Raw genomic sequence first — 16,838 nt, forward strand, 5'->3', positions numbered from 1 at the left:
GGTGACTTGGGAGCTTTCTCCCAGCCCTCCTTCACAATGCTTAGGGGTCCCCTGACAGGGTGACCATAGAGAAGCTCAAAGGGGCTGAACCCCACTCCTTTCTGGGGCACCTCTCTGTAAGCAAACAACAGTCAGGGTAAGAGGACGTCCCACTTACGCCTCATGGCCTCAGTCAGGCCACTAATCATGCCTTTCAGGGCCTTGTTGAATCTCTCAACAAGCCCATTGGATTGAGGATGGTAAGGGGTGTTAAACCGGTAGGTCACCCCACACTCATCCCACATGGACTCATGTATGCAGACATGAAGTTTGTGCCCCTGTCAGACACAACCTCCTTAGGGAATCCCACACAGGTAAATATTTCCAACAGGGCTCTGATTACCACCGGTGCAGTCACTGTTCTCAGAGGGATGGCCTCTGGATAGCGGGTGGCATGGTCCACCAAAACCAGGATAAACCTGTTACCCAAGGCAGTTTTGGAGTCCAAGGGACCAACAATGTCAATGCCCACCCTTTCAAAGGGGGTGCCAATGACTGGGAGTGGGAGCAGGGGAGCTTTAAGCCGTTTCCCTGTCTTCCCACTAGCCTGACAGGTGGGGCAAGCTCTGCAGAAGTTATCTGAGGCTGTCCTTACTCTGGGCCAATGAAAGTGGGTGTCAAGCCTGTTAAAGGCCTTGTCTTGGCCCAGGTGTCCTGCCAGGGGGATGTCGTGAGCCAGACCCACTAGGAAGTTCCGGTAACACTGGGGGACCACCAGCACACGGGCTGCCCCAGGACCTGGAACCTTACGCTCACTGTAAAGGAGATCATTCTCCCAGTAAATATGGTGAGTGCCAGAGGTGTCACCTGCTGCTTGGGCTGTGGTTTGTTGCCTCAGACCCTCAAGGGCGGGGCATTCTTTCTGCGCCTTGCAGAATTCTGCTCTGGTTGGCCCCCCCTCTACTTGCCAGCCAGCAAGTTCAGGTAGGTTACCCAGGTCAGCTATGTCCTCCCCAGGAGGCTCAGGGGCCTCCTCATCCTCAGGGGCCTCATCCACCACCGTGGGAACATTTGAGGCGGGTTTCCCGCGCCTCTTGCCCTTCCTCTTTGCAGCTGTCTGGGCCATTTTTCCAGGCTCCAGACGCTCTTGACTCCCTTCCCTGCCAGCCTTGGACCGTGTGGTCATGCAGACCCACTCAGGTAACCCTAACATCTCCAGGTGAGATCTGAGCAGTATGCTCAAGATCATTGCCTAACAGACAATCTACAGGCATGGCAGGACTCACAGCTACTTTCAGAGTACCAGAGACCCCCCCCCACTCAAAGGGAACCAGAGCCACCGGTAGGTGACTCTCACAATTGTCAGCGACTGTGACCTGGTGGAATGTATTAGGGACTCTCTGCTCTGTTGACACCAGCTGACTCTTGATAATAGTCATACTGGCTCCTGTGTCACGCAGAGCCTCCACCTTTTGCCCATCAATGGTGACCCACTGCCTGTACTTGGAAGTATTGTGGGGCATGTGGGCTTTGGGCACCATTTCTCTTTCTCCCAGGGACACTAGGGAAAATCTCTACCTGCTCCCCAAAGCTATCTGGCTCCATCTCCCTCCCCGAGCGCTACACTAGTCAACCCAGGTGTCTGTCCAGTAGTGGACGGTGCCCTCTTGGAGCACTGGGGGTCGCCTTTATAGTGACCATACTGGTAGCACTCTAAGCATTTGGGGTTGGATCTCCCTGATTTATCATAAGTCCCTGGCTTTTTCCCGAATCTGGAAAAGGAATGGTTGACACCCCCTCCCTGGGAATTCTTTTGAGGGCCTTTGGAGAGTTCCTTATCTGTAAGTTTATCTCCCCCCTCTTTCTTCTGTTGGGAACCCTGACCACCTTTGTGGGTGTGTCCCCCAGGTACCTTTTTGAACACTCTGGTGCTAACCCAGAGGTCGGCCTCCTCAGCAAGCTTCCTGGGATCAGTCAGCTTACTATCTACTAAGTGCTGGCGGAACTCTGTATAAGTAGCATTGAGCATATGCTCTCTCAGAATCAAGTCATATAACCCTTTATAATTATCTACTTTGTTGCCCCGTACCCATCCATTCAGTGCCTTACTGGAAAAGTCAAAGAAATCTACCCATGTTTGTGTGGTTTGTTTGGTGCTGTCCCTGAACCTCTGACGGTATCCCACAGGGGTCAGCCCAAACTTGGCAAGTAAAGTGGCTTTCTGAAGTGGGTATGTGTTTTGATCAGGTTGATCCAATGTGAGAAGTGTGTCCCTCCCCAATGGCGGTACATAACCCCACATAGCTACCCCCCATTGCCCTTCAGGAACCTCATGAGCCCTTAGTGCTACTTCATAAACATCTAACCATTTCTTTATGTCATCTCCCACCACAAAACTGGGCACCACATTTTTGGGTATACGAACCTTATTTTCTCCAGCAGGACTGTCTGTATGCTGCCACCATTATTGCTGTATTCAGACTGTCTCGCCTTGATCTCCAGCTCCTTGAGACTCAGTTTATGAGCCAACAATAGTTTCTTTTCAGCCAAAGCTCTTTCAGCTTCCACCTGTTTGGCTGCTCTTTCAGCCTCAGCTTGTTTGGCTTCTCTCTCTGCCCTCTTTTCTTCCTGTTGGGCCTCAATTTTCAGTTTTGCCATTTGCAATTGAAACTCCCTTTCTTCTCTCCTTTCCTCTGCGGTCAGGCTTTGCTCAGAGACACTGCTCCCTGGTCTGGAATGGGGCATAATTGCAGTGGTAACATTACCCACTGATGGCAATAAATCCTCTGATAGGCCATTTTCTGGCTCCTCTTCCTCCTCATCTTCCTCTACATGGGCTTCTGCCCAGGCCCTCAGCGCCATTTGAAAGTCCTCCTTTTTGGAGGCACCTTGGGTGGGTACTCTCAACACCCTGCAGAACCCTCTTAGCTGTTTGACAGTATGGGGGCCATTACGACCTCAGCGGTCTTTTTGCAAGACCGCCGAGGGACCGCCGTGCGGAAGACCGCCTGTGCAAGCGGTTTGCCGCTCGGCGTATTATGACTGTTGGCTGCTCTCCGTTGTTATTCCGACGGAGAGCCGCCAACAGCCATACTTGCGGGCAGCGGGGAAGTGGAGGTAGCTCCACCTCCACCGCCACACCAACAGAACACCGCCCAGCGAATCACGTCCGGTGTTCTCTTGGCGGTGTGGTGTCGGCGGAGCTGCCCCCATGGCTCCCTTCCCCTCCCGGAGGATCGACGGACCATGTAAGTCGATCGTCCGTTTGGGGAGGGGGGTGGGGGGGTGTTGTGTGTTGTGTGCGTGCACGGGGGTGTGCGTGTGTGTATGTAGAGGGGGTGTGTGAGTGCGTGTATGCTTGCGGGGTGTTGTGTGTATGGGAATGAGTGCTTGTATGGCTGTGGGTATGTCTGTATGGATGTGTGCATGTATGTTTGAATGTGGGTGTGCGTGTCTGACTGTGTGTGTGGATGTAGGCATGTATGTCGGGGTGTGTGTGTGTGTGTTGGTGGTGCCTGCATGCGTGTCGGGTGTGTGTGAGAAATTTTATGTTGGGGGTCAGGGTGGGGAGGGGGGCCCTGCCACCTTTGGGGGGTGGCAGGGGTGGTGGGGGGTGTAGGAGAGGGAGTCGGGGTGGGGTGGGGGGTGGTGAAGACCCCTATCAGTGCCAGGGAAGGAATTCCCTGACACTGATAGTGCTTACCGCCATGGATTTCATGGCGGTTGAAACCGCTGGAAATCCACTGCGGTAAGCCGGGTCTAAATACCGCCGGCGGTATAGTGACGGCTGCCGGGCTGGAGACCCAGGTCTCCAGCCCGGCGGTTGTCTCCGCCCTGGCGGGCGGGACAGAGAACCGGCGGTTGACGATGGCGGTAACCACCATTGTCATAATACACCAAGGTAAGACCGCCAGCCTGTTGGCGGTCTTACCGCCGGTTCTCCGCCTTCCGCCAGGGTTGTAATGACCCCCTATATGTCTCCAACAGGGATAGGTCCAAATCTCCCACTTGAGACCCAGCCAGAGACATGTTGAGTGAGGATTTCGTTTTTGAAAATTGTCAGGAAAAATGAATTTGCAAAAAGACATAAAAATCAAGTTGACCTTCAACTGTGGGTAGGTAGTGAAATACTTAGCTACTGTATGTCACTGCACGTATACAAGTCCTATCCTCACCGCTGATCACCAATGTTAGAAATGGGGTTTTTGGTTGGCAGTCAGGTTACCCTCTGTCGAAGCAAGAACCCTCACTCTAGTCAGGGTAAGTCACACACAATCCAAAATTATCCTGTGCCCACCCTCTGGTAGCTTGGCACGAGCAGTCAGGCTTAACTTAGATGGCAATGTGTAAGGTACTTGTGCAATAAATCATGCAATAACACAATATAGCACCACAAAAATACACCACACAGTCTTTAGAAAAATATATAATATTTATCAGGATAATTGTAGGTCAAAACATATAAAGATGCAATGTGAAATTGTAGAGATATCACTGAAAAGTGATATAAAGGGGGTCATTCTGACCCTGGCGGTCCATGACCGCCAGGGCTGGGCAGCGGAAGCACCGCCAACAGGCTGGCGGTGCTTCCTGGGCGATTCTGACCGCGGCGGTAAAGCCGCGGTCAGAAAAGGGGAACCAGCGTTTTCCCGCCGGTTTCCCTCTGGCCCAGGGAATCCGCCATGGCGGCACTGCATGCAGCGCCGCCATGGGGATTCCGACCCCCTTCCCGCCAACTGGATGGCGGGAACGGGTGTTGTGGGGCTATTATGACCCACATCTCGGAATCCGCCGAAATTCAGACACCCACAGAAGTCCGCCACACCAAAGGTCAGTGATAAACTGGCGAAAACAAAACCTCCACTGTCACGCCAACAGAAACACGCCCATGCTATCACGACACACGAACACGCGGCGGTCTTTCAACTGCGGTATTCCATTGGCGCTACACACCGCCGCGCTCAAAATACACATACATCTCCAAAACACTGCCACATTGGACAATTCCAAAAACACACACCTGATACACATAAAAACAACACTCCCACACACCCAACACAATATAAAACACACACCCACATCACCCACAAACCCCTACGACAAAAAAACTGAAGACGAAGGCGACCGACAGAGACTACAGCAATAGACAACCCCACCACACAGAGGCACACAACACCATCACCCATACAACATCCACGCTCAAAACACCCCACACCACCACACAGCACCACACTCATCAACACATACACCACCCCACACATCACCTACACAACCCCTTGTCACGCCAAAAACACCCCAGGTTTTCCGAGGAGGAGCTCAGGGTCATGGTGGAGGAAATCTTACGGGTAGAGCCACAGCTATTTGGAGCACAGGTGCAGCACACCTCCATAGCCAGGAAGATGGAGCTATGGTGAAGAATCGTCGACAGGGTCAACGCTGTGGGACAGCATCCAAGAAATCGGGAGGACATCAGGAACAATTGGATCGACCTACGGGGGAAGGTGCGTTCTGTGGTTTCCAGGCACAACATCGCGGGTCAGCGGACTGGCGGTGGACCCCACCTCCTCCCCCACAACTAACAATATGGGAGGAGCAAGTCTTGACCATCATGCATCCAGAGGGCCTCGGAGGAGTCGGTGGAGGAATGGACACTGGTAAGTCAAATCTTAACTATCATATCCCCCACCCTACCTGCATGCTATCACACACCACCACCCTCAACCCCTCCCCTATCACTCCAACTCCTCACTAATGTACTAATTACACAAACCACACATCCCAACAACAAGCCCTGCATGACACAACTAAGCATGGACACCCATCATTAAAGCATGCCCACTGCACATACCCATAACAACCCACCAACCATCATCACACAAGCCCCCACACAGGAATGCTTGCACTGGGGTACACGCACACCCACCCATTGCACACCATGACACACACACATGCAATAATCATGCTCTTACACCCCTGCAGGACCACTACGTAACGTCACCACACAGGAGGGTCCAGACATATCCACTCCACCCACAGAAGAGGCCCACAGTGACAACAGCAGCTCTGGCCAACTGGATCCAGATGACCAGCCCGGACCATCGTGGGCCTCGGGACAGTCGGTTCCCCTCGCACAGGCACAGCCCAACACTGACCTTCCACCCTCTGGTAACACCAGCACAGCACCCACCCAGCGGGCCCATACCTCCGTACCCAGGACACGACAATCAGCTGTGTGTCCACCACTACAGGGAACCCAGGATAACCCACCACCCGAACAACAACAGGGACCTGGGGGCAGTGGTAGTGGGCACACGGTCCAGGGGACGGAGGCACACGAACACAGGGGAACTGGGAGGGCTGCAGTGCGACAGGGGGCGGACAGGCCAAGGGAACCCACTGTCCACGAGGCCCTCTCCTCCATCATGGGAGCATACCACCACTCCCAGGAGACGATGGCTACAGTCCTGGCCAAGTTTCAGGAGACTCAGCGCCTGCAGGACGAACAGTATTTGGGCTTCAGGGAGGAGCTCAGAACCATCAGCTCCGCCCTGGGTACCATCGTAGGGGTGCTGAAGGACATACAAAAGACCATGAGGGAGAACGTGGCACTCCAAGGGGCCCCTGACACTAGCCTAGACAATGAACTGCCCACCACCTCCGCCGGCGCTAGTGGACAGGACGCCTCGCCACAGGACCACCACACCAGCACCCCACCCCCTGCAGACGGAGAACCACCCCGCAAGCGGTCCCTGAGATCCAGGAACAGGACAGAGCACAATGGCAAGACCCCCGCCAGGAAATTAGACCACCCTGATTGTCATCCCATTGTCTCACTTTGTTACCCTGTCCAGATTGGAACTGCCCCAGCTCCACTTCCTATCCCCATATGGGCAGTGCACCTGTGAGACTGCCATGGACATTCCTCCTCCATCACCCATCACCATTTTGCCCCCCCCCTCCAATAATTAGCACTTCAATAAACACCCTTGAACCACAAAACAATCTGGAGTCAGTCTGTGATTTTTAAAATGTGTATTACCAATTACAGTGACAAAATGCGTTTTCAAATATAATGCCAACATACCTATGTCACACATCACAAGTCCATGAAGGATGCAAGCAGATGACACACATTGGTAACCACACCTGTGAAACCGTAATGGAAATGTACAACTCAGTTACCAAATACTGCTTCTAATTGACAGACAGGATAGAGTTAGAAGTGTGAAAGTGAATGTAATTGTAAGAAATTGTTCTCACCTGTGTGTCACTGGAAATATTGCTGAATGACTGACTCCCTGTTGTCTATGTCTTCTTCCTCAGCTTCCTCCTCATCACTGGCACTCCTTCCTTGGTGAGTAGAATAGGGAACCACCTGTCATATGGAGGCACCTGAACCTGGCCTTCAGGAGACCGAAGGTGCGTTCGATCACCCTCCTAGTCTGCCCATGGGCCTCATTGTAGCGTTCCTCTGCCCTGGTCCTGGGATTCCTCACTGGGGTCAATAGCCAGGACAGGTTGGGGTACCCAGAGTCCCCTAATAGCCACAGACGGTGCCTCTGGAGTTGACCCATCACATAAGGGATGCTGCTATTCAGCAGGATGTAGGCGTCATGCACAGAGCCAGGGAACATGGCATTAACCTGGGAGATGTACTGGTCTGCCAAACATACCATCTGTGCATTCATGGAATGATAACTCTTCCGGTTCCTGTACACCTGTTCACTCCTGCGTGGGGGGACCAGAGCTACATTGGTCCCATCAATGGCACCTATGATGTTAGGGATATGTCCCAGGGCATAGAAGTCACCTTTAACTGTAGCCAAATCCTCCACCTGAGGGAAAACGATGTAGCCCCTCATGTGTTTCAGCAGGGCAGACAACACTCTGGACAACACGTTGGAAAACATAGGCTGGGACATCCCTGATGCCATGGCCACTGTAGTTTGAAATGATCTACTTGCAAGGAAATGGAGCACTGATAGCACCTGCACTTCAGGGGGGATTCCTGTGGGATGGCGGATTGGTGAGATCAGGTCTGGCTCCAACTGGGTACACAGTTCCTGGATTGTGGCACGGTCAAACCTGTAGGTGATGTTCAAATGTTGCTCCTCCGTTGTTAACAGGTCCACCAGCGGTCGGTACACCGGAGGATTCCGCCGTCTCCTCAAATGTCCCAGCTGACGGTGCCTAAGAAGGACAACAGCGAGCACAGAGTCAACAAATTCTCAGGTATGTACCCACAGCTACACAGAACACGACACCAAATACAAAACTCTTCCTGTATGTGTGTTGAGTGTAGGCCTAGGTATGTGTGACGCAGTAGTAAATGAAGCCATGTGGGCCCCTGAAATGGCAGCTGCCTGACCTCGAAACTCGGACAATGGGATGTGAGGTAACTGCGCTGGAGTTGTACACCATTGCGGTAGGCGGTCGTAGACCGCGGCGCAATGCTGCATTGGTTAACATAGGACCCTATGGGTCCCAGGAGCCAATGATGAAGTGCGCCGACGGTGATGATACGCACCGCCGCGGACGTGACCGCCGCGGACGTGACCGCCATTTTCTATCTGTCCAATCACTCGATACCTGATCTTCGACAGGAGAGGACCTGCACTGCAAGTGCTGCTGTGACCTCGGTCTGGAAGAGACAATGGCTGCTGCGTCTGGGGAAAGGGCCCCTGCCTTCACTGCTCAGGAGTTGGAGAAGCTCATGGACGGGGTCCTCCCCCAGTACATGCTACTCTACGGTCCTCCAGACCAACAGGTAAGTACACAGGGAGCACGTTGAATGGGCTATGCTGGGTGGAGAGGGCTGGATGTCAGTAGGAAGGGGGCAGAGTTCTGCGACCATGAAGGAGTGTGAATGCATGTGCCACATGGCAAGGGCAGGGATGGGGGCCACTCACTTCGACGGTGCAGTTGCTAATGACTTCTCTAATTCCCCTGTACATGTCATGTAGGTCAGCGCCCACCAGAAGAAGTACATTTGGTGTGCAATCGCCAAGGATGTCCGGACCCTGGAGGTCCACCAGAGACGGGGCACCCACTGCCGTAAAAGATGGGAGGACATTCGCCGCTGGAGCAAGAAGACGGTGGAGGCTCAGCTGGGGATGGCCTCCCAACGTGGGAGGGGTGCCCATCGCACCATGACCCCCCTGATGTTCCGGATCCTGGCGGTGGCCTACCCTGAGTTGGATGGGTGCTTGTAGGCATCACAGCAGACACAAGGGGGTGAGTACACTCTCATTCTCATGACTTTGCGCGCAGTGGAGGGGTCTGGGTGGGGGAGGAGGGCTGTGGGTTTCCCTAGGCCAGGGCGAGTTATGTAAGCTAGGCCCCTTCGTAAGGCATGGCCCTGTGGCCCTCCACCCCACCTCTGTAGAGTGCCAAGTACAGGTATACATACCCCTGTGTCATCTATGTGGACAGATGACACTCATAGCCATGTAGGCCATATCCCAGGAACTGCATCTGTAGAGGCCAAGAGCACGGCGTAGTGCAAGGGGCTGCTGTGTCTGTATTGTCCGCCAACGGTAGCGGTAAGCCATGCACTAAACCTATCTTTCTTCTGTCGCCCCCCCCCTTTTGTGCTCTCCCTGTTCGTTTGTGCATCAGCATCATCAGGCGGAGGTACAGTGGCACCGGAGCACGAGGGAGCTGCATCCCACATGGCCATGGAGGGCCACACCACAGACTCTGAATACACCAGTGGGACGGAGGGCGAGGGGAGCTTCACGTCGGTCACCGGATCAAAAAACAGCGACACAGACTCATCCGCCGATGGGAACTCCCTTGTGGGGGCGGCACCATCTGTGCCCCCCACTTTTACAGGTACAGCCGCCACCCCCCCTACCAGCACCGCCCTCCCAGCAGCCCCTCAGCCTTCGCTCCGTGCCCGCTCACCCAGGAGGGTGGGCATCACCTTCGCCCCAGGCACCTCAGCCCCTGCCCCTGTCACCTCTGCTGCCCTCAGTGAGGAGGCCATTGACCTCCGCAGGTCACTCACTGATGGGCAGTCTACCATTGTGCCATCCAGGGTGTAGAAAGGGAGTTGCAACACACTAATGCATTCCTGGAGGGCATTCATTCTGGTCAGGCTGCCCATCATCGAACCCTGCAATCTCTGGCCTCAGCACTGATGGCAGCCATTGCCCCTGTGTCTAGCCTCCCCCTTCCAACTTCCTCCAACCAGACCCAATCCCCTGTACCCCAGCCTATCCCAACCACACCATCAGACAAACATGCACACACCGCAACACACAAAAGTAGCTCAGGCAAACATAGGCACCACACATCCCACAGGCACTCACACAAGCATCACCCATATACAGACACAGCAACATCCACTGCCTCCACTGTGCCCCCTCCTCGTCGTCTCCCTCCTCCCTCCCAGTGTCGTCTACACTCTCACCTGCATGCACTACATCTACAGGCAGTAGGACTCGCACCAGAATACCCACCACCACACCCTGCTCACCTGCACTCACCACCCTCACTACCATTTACACGTCCCCTGTGTCCACTCCCAGTGTGTCTGTGACGCCCCCTCCCAAAGTACACAAACGCGGGCACCCACACACCCAACATCCATCCACCTCACGACAGCCTCCAGTACCTGCACCTGCACCCAAATCACCTAAAGTTACACCTCCTACAACCACCTCCTCTTCCTCCACTCCCAGACCCCCTCCATCTACCCGTCCCAGTGTTCGTCAGAAACTCTTCCTCAGCATAGTTGACCTCTTTCCCACCACCCCCACCCCTCCAATTCATAGGTCCCATAGTAGCACCTCAGCCAAAATAAGTCAGGTACCAGTGGTGCGTGTTAAAGGTGTGTGGAGTGCACCGGCCACCAGGGCATCCAGTGTGACACAGAGCCAAAGCACTGCCAGTCCACCCCCTGTAAAGCACCTTAAGTTAGAAAGTAGCCGACGGGAGAGGGTGAAGACTCCTGCTAGCAAAACAGCTCACAAGGGTCCTGGGGGGAGTGCCGAGTCAGCTGTGACTCCTCCCAAGGTGGTGAAGGGGCAGAAGAAGTCTCCAAAGTCTGGTAAGAGCAGCACGGCGTAGAAGGCCGCCATCCTGCCCGCCGCCCGGGACGCCACCGCCAGCACTGTCATCACTGGTCCGGAGACCACTGCCAAAGTCAGTGCCCTGGAGGGCAGCAAAGTCAGTGCCCTGGAGGGCAGCAGTATTGTCACTGGTCTGGAGTCCACGCCAGAGTCAGTGCCATGGAGGGCAGCAGTATCGTCACTGGTCCGGAGACCACCACCAGAGTCAGTGCCCTGGAGGGCAGCACTGTCGTCACTGGTCCGGAGACCACCACCAGAGTCAGTGCCCTAGAGGGTAGCACTGTCGTCACTGGTCTGAAGACTACCGCCAGAGGGCCCCGGCAGCCACAGCCCTGCTGGGCACTGAGGGACCGTCATGCCACACACCGCTGAACAGGTCAGACACAGCAAAGGCAAGCACCGCTGAAGAGGGCAAAGACCGCCATGGTGAAGACCGCTGAACAGGGCAAAGACGGCCATGGTGAAGACCGCTGAACAGGGCAAAGACCGCCATGGCAAGGCACCGCTGAACAGGTCAGACACAGCAAAGGCAAGCACCGCTGAACAGGGTAAAGACCGCCATGGCAAAGCACCGCTGAACAGGTCAGACACAGCAAAGGCAAGCACCGCTGAACAGGGCAACGACCGCCATGGCAAACCACCGCTGAACAGGTCAGACACAGCAAAGCCAAGCACCGCTGAACAGGGCAAAGACTGCCATGGTGAAGACCTCTGAACAGGACAAAGACCACCATGGTGAAGACCGCTGAACAGGGCAAAGACCGCCATGGCAAGGCACCGCTGAACTGGTCAGACACAGCAAAGGCTAGCACCGCTGAACAGGGCAAAGGGTGCCATGGTGAAGACCGAAGAACAGGGCAAAGACCACCATGGTGAAGACCGCTGAACAGGGCAAAGACCGCCAAATCAAGCATCGTTAGCCCATGTGCAGCTGGGACAGTGACGGAACTGGGACCGTCACAGGGAGCGTGATGCACTCTGGGCACTAGTCCCCCTCCAGAACCAGTGGAGACCTGCATCCACTCTGTCTGTCCTTCACAGGATGAAGCACTCTGGGCACCAGTCCCCCTCCAGAACCAGTGGAGACCTGCATCCACTCTGTCTGTCCTTCACAGGATGAAGCACTCTGGGCACCAGTCCCCCTCCAGAACCAGTGGAGACTGTTATCCACTTGAGAGACTGTGGCGTTGCACTCCCCAGGATTGAACAGTGGGCAAACCACCCACTGTAGAGACTTGAGAGACTGTGGCTTTGTACTCCCCAGCATAAAGCAGTGGGCAAACCACCCACTGGAGAGACTTGAGAGACTGTGGCTTTGCACTCCCCAGGATAAAGCAGTGGGCAAACCACCCACTGTAGAGACTTGAGAGACTGTGGCTTTGCACTCCCCAGGATAAAGCAGTGGGCAACCCACCCACTGTAGAGACTTGAGAGACTGTGGCTTTGCACTCCCCAGGATGGTACAGTGGGCAACCCACCCACTGTAGAGACTTGAGAGACTGTGGCTTTGCACTCCCCAGGATACATCAATGGGCATGGAGCCCCGTCGTGGATCTGGCGTGGTGGAGTAATGCGGCTGAGGTGCCCCCCCTTCCTTTCCCCCTGAGGTGCCTGTTGTATTTCTATCTGATGCCCCTGCAGTGTTCTCTCCGTTTGTGGACAGGTATCTAGTGTGGGCCTAACCCATGCATTTTGGGCCCAGTGTTCCACGGACATTGATATGTGCATACCTGCAGTACTACTCGTGATGTATGATTTTCTATTGTTTCTATATATCTGTATATAGTTGGTTACTGTATTTTGATACATTACAATGTTTGAACTGATTTCCTTTTGTCTTTGCATTCCTCCGGGGGGGTTGTGGGTTGTTACTGTGCTGTTTGGAAATGCATTGGTGTGTGTGTTGTAGTGAGTGAGGGTTGGGTTGGGGGTGTTGCGTGTGTCCCCCTGACTTTTGCCTCCCCCCTCCCCTATGTCGTAGGTGCAGTACTCACCGTTGTTGCTGGTGATCGTAGAGGAGCAGGAAGACAAGCGCAGGGAGTATTTGTAGTTCAGGCTCCATGGTGGGCTCCTTCGTCGTGGAGTGTGTTAAGGTGAGCATTTTCCCATTGCAAAAGCTGTTTCCGCTGTGTTTTTATCCACGGTGAATCCGCCCCGGAAAAGGTGGCGTATTGGCGGGTTGTGATACTGTGGACGGTACATTGTCTTCCGCCTGTCTGTTGGCGGTGACCGCCGCGCTGCTTGTCTATACCGCCGTGGCGGTCGGAGTGTTAAAGTGGCTGTCTATGTTGGCGGTTTCCACCACGGTCATAATTCCCTTTATTTGTCCGCCGGCCTGTTTGCGGTATTACTGCAGCTTTAAAACCGTCCGCCAGGGTTGTAATGACCCCCTTTGTCTTTATACCAGTAGTGAATAATATTCTAATATTTATTATTTATGTCAGAAACAGGAGGCAGCAATCAAGGTTGGCTGAGAGAGCTGTCACTGATGTATTTATGACAGATCCCTCCAATGAATCCCTCCAATGGAGAGCCCTGCACCGTTAGGCATTATTCTATTTCACCGCTCTCGTTAATGATGTGAAACTTAAATCCAATGGGCCAGGAAGTAGTCTCAGTTCACAGGACAGAACTGTGAACAAGAATGGCTGCAATACATTATTAGGATTAAGGCAGTTAAATAAAACTACAGGCCAGCAAAGATTATACTAACACTTTCATGAAGTGTTTTCCCACAGAAGGTCCATCTTTCATCATTGACCGTTGTATGAAGCTGTTTCTTTTCTAGCTGATTTCACAGATGTTGACACAATGTATCCATTGCTAGGATGCAGGGGAGGTTTCATGAACCATCCTTGGATCCCACACCTGGAAGTAAGGTTGCTCTGTAATTTGACAAATTGTAACAGTTTCTGTGCAACTGTTTACTGTTTTATGGGCATATTTACAACAGATTGGGGTAGGGCAGCGCTGCAAATCAAGGGCAGGAATGCACCTTGTTTATGAAATACGGTGCATTCCTGTCCTTTCACCCAGTGCCAGTGCACAATTTAGTGCCTAGCCCCAACACAGGCATGGTTCAAGGGTGTCTGTGTTGCATGCAGGGTTATTTTTGTGCAGGAATGGGCACCTTCCTGCACAAAAACAATCCCAAGAGGCATTTCCTCTTTCTATATGTGCTGCAGAATGCAGCACGCATGGAAAGAGGAAAGAGTGGGGAGAAATAAAAATATTTCTCCTAGTTACACCACCGTTGTGGAGGCACAAGGTTTTGACATTGTCTCAAGTTTACGACATTTAATAAATTTGGAACAGCAGCAAAATCCATGGGTGTTGTGAGGGAAAACCCTCCACAATGCCCATGGCACGCTCCTGACAGAGTAAGGCAAAGCAGCGACTTGCGCTGCCTTGCTTTACTCCATATCTAGGAGCCCATGAAAAGCCATGTGACGTGCCTTTGTGTGGCTTCATAGATATGGTTCTGCAGTCTGCGCCACCTGAGCATAAAAAGTAGTGGAGCTCCCAACGGTAAATATGCCCCTAAGTGTCCTAACCACATTCTGCTATTCTTTAAAAAAGAGAGGTGCAGGCTGGGAATAGATTTCTCTTTTTCTCGTGCTGCTTGGTCACTAGAGAGGCCTGGGGTCACAAGAAAAGTGCCAGGTGCTGCAAAGGAGTGCAAAGGGGTCCTAGCTAGACCTCAAGCGAGCCTAAGGTGTTCGTGCTTAAATCGGGAGAGTTAGGTGGCCTCAATGAGCGTGCAAGAGCATGTAAGGTCCATAATCAGGCTATGTGGAATGCAGGGAATAATCTTTGAAGTACAGCCCACATAACATCGTTAAGCAAGAGTGATTAATTTCTTCATATAGTAATAATGGACATGCACAAAAGATGACAGTGGGTTAAAAAAGTTGAATACATTACGCTCTATATAAGAGAATGTTTGATGGCTTTCAGCCTGCTTTCATGATGGAGCAAATGTCTTTCAGCTTGCAGAAAAGAAAGTTCAGGGCTCTCCATAGGCCTGTGCATGATCAACTAGTTAGAAGTGGATTGGAATGCACCCCGTACACATACCTTCAGGGTAGTCTCTGAATTATGACACCTAGAGTTGCTTAAAACTCCAAAGCAGTTTCGCCGCGCATACACAGATATGACAATGACGTAATTAAACTTGTTTTGTCAGGCTCGCGATGGATTAATAAATAGCGTGCATTTTAATGTGTGGAAGGATGCTATCAGCTCAGCCAAGCCTGATAATCTTTTCTGCTTTAATTAGTACAATCCTCTTAGAGAAAAAAACACAAACCATTTACACATCTTTTAACATTTTCGGTGGAACAGTATTATGTGAATTCTATTAAAATTAGCATTCCGTCCGGGTGTGCACTTCATGGGTCAGAGGAAAGCTTCTGGCTTTCCAGGGAAAAGAGGAATAGGTTACACGCTGCTGCGACTTGCAAAGGAAACACTGCTCTGGAGTAAGCCCCAAAGGGGTACAGCAGGGGGCAAAGTAATTCAAGGTGACATATTTATCATGATCTGTGTGTGCCAGCATGGCTCTCTGCTAATTTAAATACATGGCATTTATAAAATCGTTTGAATGCCACTGCAACCATTTCATGAATGTTAACCTTTGCACGCTGCGGTAAAATGCCAAGACAAATTCTAGTCTAGCACAACCTCGGTGCATACGGTGGTTAGTCTCGGCTACATTTTGTAATTAGCACCAATAGGTCTTCCTCTGTGATATTTCAGCTTTAAGTACTAAGTACTGCTTTCATAAATATTTTGTATTACAGTTTGGCTTAATTTCAACACTTACATTAAAAGTTGCAAATAGAATGAGATTTGCTGTGAAATTCACAAAAAGTTTGTTAACAGAATGCCATAATTGCCCTTCCTTTTGATTTGCTAATAAGATGTACCGACACGATTTTGCAGTTGCAAAAGGCAAAAATCTCCATTTGCGAGCGCAAAATGGCTTTCTACAATGTACTATCCCTAATTTGCAAGTCAGTATCCAGTTACCGACTCGCAAAACAGGGATTGCGACTCGCAAGGGGATGTATGATTGTTTTGTGACCGTGAATGCAGTTGCAAAACAATTGCAGTTAACACCATTTTCAAACTGGTGTTAAACCATTCGCAAATGGGAAGGAGTCCCCATGGGACCCCATCCCTTTTGTGAACAGTAGCAAAAATGTTTTTTCAGAGTAGGCATTTGTTCCACGGACCATTGCAACTCTGAAAAAAATGAAAAGAAAACTTTTCATTTTTTTATGGAAAATGGGCAAAAAAACTGCTTGTTTGAAAAGCAATCACAGACATGGTGGTCTGCTGACCCCAGTAGGTCATCATCTCTGTGAGTGTGGCCATTCCCAAATAGGTCGCAAATTGCGACCTGCCTCATGAATATTTATGAGGCAGGTCCCTTGTGACCCATGTGGTAATCGCAGAGTGGTTAACACTGTTGTACATTTGTGACTCGCAATTTGCGATTTTCAAACAGATTGAAAATTGCAAGTCGCAAAGCAAAAGGTCATACATCTGGCCCTTCCAGAGGACATTGTGGTAAATTTTATTTTCTTCAGATGCGGTAAACAAACAGTGATTACATTCTCAATCTCTTGTCAAGTTAACTCTTTACTGGTGAAGAGTGTATCCCAGGGTCACGTTATGTTTTGACATGTGAGATAATTAACCTCCATAAATTTTTAATAAAAAACAAGTCAGTGGGGTTCGCGCAGTTCAAGCAATTTTCTTTCACACAAGTATGCAAAA

This window comes from Pleurodeles waltl, chromosome 12, assembly GCF_031143425.1.
Source record: "Pleurodeles waltl isolate 20211129_DDA chromosome 12, aPleWal1.hap1.20221129, whole genome shotgun sequence".
In the NCBI taxonomy this organism is placed as follows: Eukaryota; Metazoa; Chordata; class Amphibia; order Caudata; family Salamandridae; genus Pleurodeles; species Pleurodeles waltl.